A 5,971-nucleotide genomic window follows, 5' to 3' on the forward strand; every position below is an offset into this window, starting at 1 on the left:
TCTAACTCCTTCACTGGGGACCCTGTACTCAGTTCAATAGATGGCTGTGAGCCTCTACATCTGTGTGACTCTTAACTGCTAAAGCATCCAGCTTTGTGCCCCAAATCCTAGCACATTGTCTTCAGCACGTAGATGCCTATTGTACTACTAGGCCTTCATTGTGGAAGGCAACAGTGGATGCACTTTTGTAATATAGATTCTCTCCATAGCTCTGTCCCTTCAGGGAAGCCTGACTTATTATATGCTACTGCTGTCAGATCTGAAATGTATTACATAAGCTAGGATCTAGTTACCCCTCCTCCCTTTTTTTGAAGAACAATGTCAAGGAATAGAGAGTTTAATTAATTTGTTAATCATTACTTAGTAAGTTAATGATAGGTTAGGGTTCAAGCTTAGACAACTGAACTGGCCGCAGAAGATGCAACCTGATGATGGGCAGAGAGGGTCTACCATGAGAAAGTGAGCTCAGTGACTCCTACCTTCTGGTTAAAAAAAAAAATAAAACCACTTTTACTAAAATGTCCGTATGGATAAATAATTTCAACAAAATATATTTTTCATTTTTGTACTTTTTTTAGATTAGCTATGATTCTTTTCATCATAAAATTTTGTATTTTCATTGACAACACTTCAAGGTTAAGATCTAAAATATGTTACCAACTGGCCTACTAGCTAATTTAATGAAAATGTAATTCAGATCTTTACTGCCTGCTGATGTGCCATAATCTGCTTCCTCATTTTTTTTTTTGCATGATCATCAAAAGCAACTAGAATGTCTTTAAAAATAATAGAGTGTTAGGAGGCAAAAGGAAAAGAAAGAAAAATAAAGTTTATACTTAATTCTTGCTACCCACTTACCCCCTCCCCCCATGTCCTGCTCAGCACAATCGCTTGCCTCTGGTGCTTATGTTTGTAAAGAAATTATGATGTGGGCTGGAGAGATGGCTCAGCCATTAAAGGCTAGGCTCACAACCAAAAATATAAGAAATTATGATGGTATTGAAACCTCACTTCCTTTCCATTTAGTATTGTTACTTAATCTGGCTGCTATCAATTAGATATTGTTGAGTAGATAAATCAGGTGTTCGGTGGTTGAAATTTAAGCCACATTGTGATGTTGAGGATATTGGGAACTTGTTCCTATCAATCTGGTTAGAAATGAGGCCTTAGAGAGATGTCCAAAATTAGAGTAATTAAATCTTTGATTAAAACTGATCCTATATGGAAATATGAAAGCAATCAAAATTGAATACTGCTGGTTTTAAAAGAATAGAAGCCAGAAGACACCACAAATACACAAGAACAATATTCACACAGAGAGATGTCTACAGACACGTATATACAAAACCTCATATGTACATACCAAAATGCACATGCACACTGCACATAAATACACACACACACACACACACACACACACACACACACACACACACACACACGTGCGCGCACCACCCCCCCAGCTTGTCTTCTCATGCTTTTCTTCTACTTCTTCGGGTCTTACCAGTCAGTCATGGTTTTGGTGTATCATGCATGAGTGAAGCTTCTCTGTCATTCTTAGAAGAAACAACCTCATAGGAGATTTTCTGATCCTTGAGCTTTTGTAGTCCCTCCATCCCATCTTTAGTTATGCTCCTTGAACCTTAGGCATAGCTGTGTTTTTGTGGGAGTCCGGCCGGCGGACCCTCACTCCGTTAGGCCACATGTTATCAATAAATCAATTGGAGCTAGAACCCCTTGATCATTTGTTCTTTGCATTTTGAACAGTTGTGTTTTTTGTAATGAATTCCTTCTGTTAAATACAGAACTATGTTTTATGAGCTGCAAGGTCTGTATACCCCTCATATATAGGGGTATTCTTATGGGCACATATTCCTATGGGCATAAGAATAAATATTTAGAATGTAATTAGCTATTCTGCAGTCTCTATAAAGTGGTACAGTAGATTGTCCTCTAAGTTCCATACCTGGATATCCATGAAGAGTTGACTTAAGTTTCCCGGACTGCAATTGGATTTGCTCCTGTTAAGCTGGCCTTAAGTTCAGTTGGACAGTTGTGTGTTACTGCAACGATAAGAGCACCACTATTTCACTCTTAAGGATTGCTTTTGATTCTGATCTGCTTGTGGTTAATAGACATGACAGCAAGTTTGCTACTGCTTGTTTCCCTGCCTTGTTAGTTTGCATAGAACTTCTGGTAGTGTGCTTTTGGTGTTGGTGTAAGAGTGCTTTTCTTTTGAAAGAAGTTCAAATCGCTTTTCAAATGCTAAATTCAAGCACACATGCATTTCATTGGTCTTAGATTACACACCAGATTTGTTCAAATGACAGCAGACCAATTAAAACAAGTTATAGAGGTAATACTGCAGACAGGTTGCTTGTCTTTAACACCTTTGTGTATATAGTCTATTCTCACAATTATTTCTTGCTTTTACTTACTGTTAATTATTATGAAGCTCTTCAGTTAACAGATCTCTCCTTGTATAACTTATTTCATGTTTTTATCAATGCTCAGTCTTCTACCTACTTGTCAGACACTGTGAACATTGGCTTGGTCGTAATACTAAAACATACGATGTTTCAAAACCTCCAAATACATGGGTTTTCTCTGAGAATGATGTAAAAGTACCATTTTTTAGAAAACATTTATTTCTAGACTCACTGATCAAGAATTCTTCTTAATTAGTCTGAGGTATCTAATAAACTACTTTTAAATAAAACCAGACAATGTAATAAATTTGTTCCTGGTTCTCCAGCATGCCTGGCATATAGTGAGTTATGTGTATCAGAGAACAGGTCTAACTAATCTTAGCAGACTACTCTAAGTGTGAGTCATTACTTTGCTAAGAGTTATCTGGGGTCAGAATTCACTACCTTATAGCCCACTGTATTAATACTCATGAGCTCTGGGAGCTCTAACAATTTTGGTACTCTTTCTGCTATACTCTCATTATCTGGTCTATAGAAGCCATAATATCCCCTGAATGATATTTGCAATTGTTTTAAATGAATAAATAGATGTAACTATGTGTTCAGAGAGTGAACACATAAGTAAATATGATATTCTTCATAATGCTTTGAGAATTACATACATGCATTACAATAATACATACATGCATAATAAATACATACAATGTTGATTGACCACACTCCTATTTCTTTCTACCATTAATTCTTCTCAGAACCACTCCCCACTTGCCTACTCCTCCTCCCTTCTGTTTTTTGTTACAATGAACTGTGAGTTTGGAACTTCTTCTTTCTTTCTTTCACTGTGCTCTCAGAAATAGCTGTCAGCAAGGGAAGAAGCTCAGCACCTTTGGGCCATGACCCACTTAAATGCTTCTTTAGCTGGTAGAAAAATTCAACACAGTTTCAAATGTCAGCGTTACTGTAGAATCCCCTGGTGTCACCCTCCAGGGTAAGAATGCCATGTGTAAAGACAAATTCCAGACTTTTCAAATAAAATACTAGAAGTTATTATATTTGTCAGATGAAATAGATAATACAAGTCTGTAAATTTCTTAAAATGTTGTTACTCACAAACTACCTTGGTGACTAGAGAAATATCTGAGCAATCAAGAATACTATTTTTTTATTTTAGAGGGCTCAGATTTGATGATCAGTGTCCACGGTTTTGATCATGGTCATGTTTCATAACATGTGTTACTTCAGTTCCAGAGGACCTTACACCCTCTTCTGGCCTCTGTGGGTACCAAATAAGCCCATGGTTTTCATTCATACATACAGTCAAAACATATAAATAAATCTTAAGAGTTAAAGCAAAACTATCATGAATATAAATAGGATAGTTATTTATATTCTATTATTTCCAATTAAAAGAGGCAGTGACAGATTGAGAAAGCAAAACAAGATCAAAAGGAAGTTGGTAAAATTAGAGGTTGTATATATTGAAAGCAAAAAGATTAAATAAGATCTTCTATGTATCAAAAAAGTACAGCAGATAATATACACTGCATATTAAAAGCTGTAACAGAGACAGTTCACTATATAATAACTTCAGATCAGTGCTATAAAATAATCAAATGCTAATCAAATTCAGAAGCACCACAATCCACATGTCCAGAAATCGTGCTTTCTCGCTGTCTCCATTAGGTGGAGTTAAGCTGACACATCTCCCTCAGTGGGAAGAATACTGGCTGTTCTTCCTAGGAGTCTAAAAGGTAGATTAATTGGAATATCTGATCAAGCTCTTTTGCAGGCCATCAAATCCTATAATCATGGTCCTTTGTGGAAAACATGTTTCCATAAGGGAAACAGACAACATGTCAGCAGTTTTGCCAGAACTGCCCTGCTGAGGTCATGATCTCTATTTCCTAGAAATATCAGGATTTTAGTTTCTAAAACTGTAGTAAGCCCCAGACGTTGGACCTATTCATTTGCTCATTGCAGGTAGCATAAATGTCTCCTTTCAGCCTGGGAATCTTCTGCTTATTTCATAGTCCCCAGCTCTTGGGAAAAGAATCTTCTTAAATTTCTCAGCAAGAGACTCTGGCGTTGTATCAGAAACCAACAGTGACAATCAATGGGTTCAGGAAAAGAAGGGCTAGCAAATGATTGGAACTAATCACACTTATTGAGAACCTAAAATTAAGCCCAAAAGGCAAATTAAAGCAAAACAATTTGCACTTGCAGTATTGTATAACAATTTTGATTAAAAATTTGATTTGATTTCTTCAGAATAATTAACTTCTGCCTACTTGTAGATTACTAACATGAATTATCCTCAGATCATGCAAATTATTTCAAATAAAATTAATTCCTTCAGTAATGTTTTATCAGTATAATTAACAAAGAATAAAATAATTTAATTAGAAGTGTCATATAATTATTTTTTGTCAAAGAAATGAAATTACCACAATTACTCTTGACAGATATTATAGAATTCTTTAATGGAAAAATTGAACATGTCCACAAGAAAAGAAGTTAGCTGTTGAGTAAGAAGGACATCTAGAGGTTTATTTTCTCTGGGACGTTCTCTGGTAAACCCACATCATTCATCTGGAAGTATTTAAATAGAATAACTATAGAAAAGATTTCAGTGAACAACTACTGAGTTGACTTTATTTTTTGCCTTAAAATTGTTGCTTTCAGAGTTCTCAACTTATCCCTTCACATCTTGTTATTTAGCAGTCACACGAGTGTACACACACACACACACACACACACACACACACACACACACACTCTTAAAATCTGCAAACCTCAGAACATCTTAACTCCTCTTCATTTTTAAGAGTCTAGTAATGGAACAGAAGAGAGCTACATAACTTTTTACATTTTATTATGGTACTTGAATCACTGAATTAAAGTAATTTTTATAAAAATAGAAGGAGAAAAAGTGAAAATATAAAGCAAATGTCTTCCTGAAGATTGTCAGAATTTTTATAAAAAGAAACTGCTGATAAGTAATGCTATGCATAAGCTATTATACTACTACTCACAAAACAATCAATATGTATACTTTCAACAAATGCTCCATCTTTACTAATAGTTAATATACATTCTAAATAAACAGATTTCTAGAAAATGTTATTTTCACTCTAAATATATCTCAACCTAGAAATAACTATTCTTAAGGTAGAGGATATATAATCATATAAAATGAGATGTATAAATAATCTAAATTAGGTTATGTTAGCACCAAAAATTCCCAGTAAAAATCTAGGATCAAAGAATAAGGTGTGGTTATAGTTATTATATTACAGATGATAGTGTCAGTTTTAGAATATATGGACCTTTCTTCAAAAATTAAGGATAAGGGAATGTTAGGAACATAAAATGTCCCTTCTCCTCTCAGTGACAAGAACCAGGAACAGCCTCAATGGAGTCCTCACTGCTTATTCACAGATACTCTACTGAGTCCTCACTACTTATGCACAGATGTTCTACTGAGTCCTCACTACTTATGCACAGATATTCTACTGAGTCCTCACTACTTATGCACAGATATT

The sequence above is a fragment of the Mastomys coucha genome, unplaced genomic scaffold (genome assembly GCF_008632895.1).
Source record: "Mastomys coucha isolate ucsf_1 unplaced genomic scaffold, UCSF_Mcou_1 pScaffold12, whole genome shotgun sequence".
NCBI lineage: Eukaryota > Metazoa > Chordata > Mammalia > Rodentia > Muridae > Mastomys > Mastomys coucha.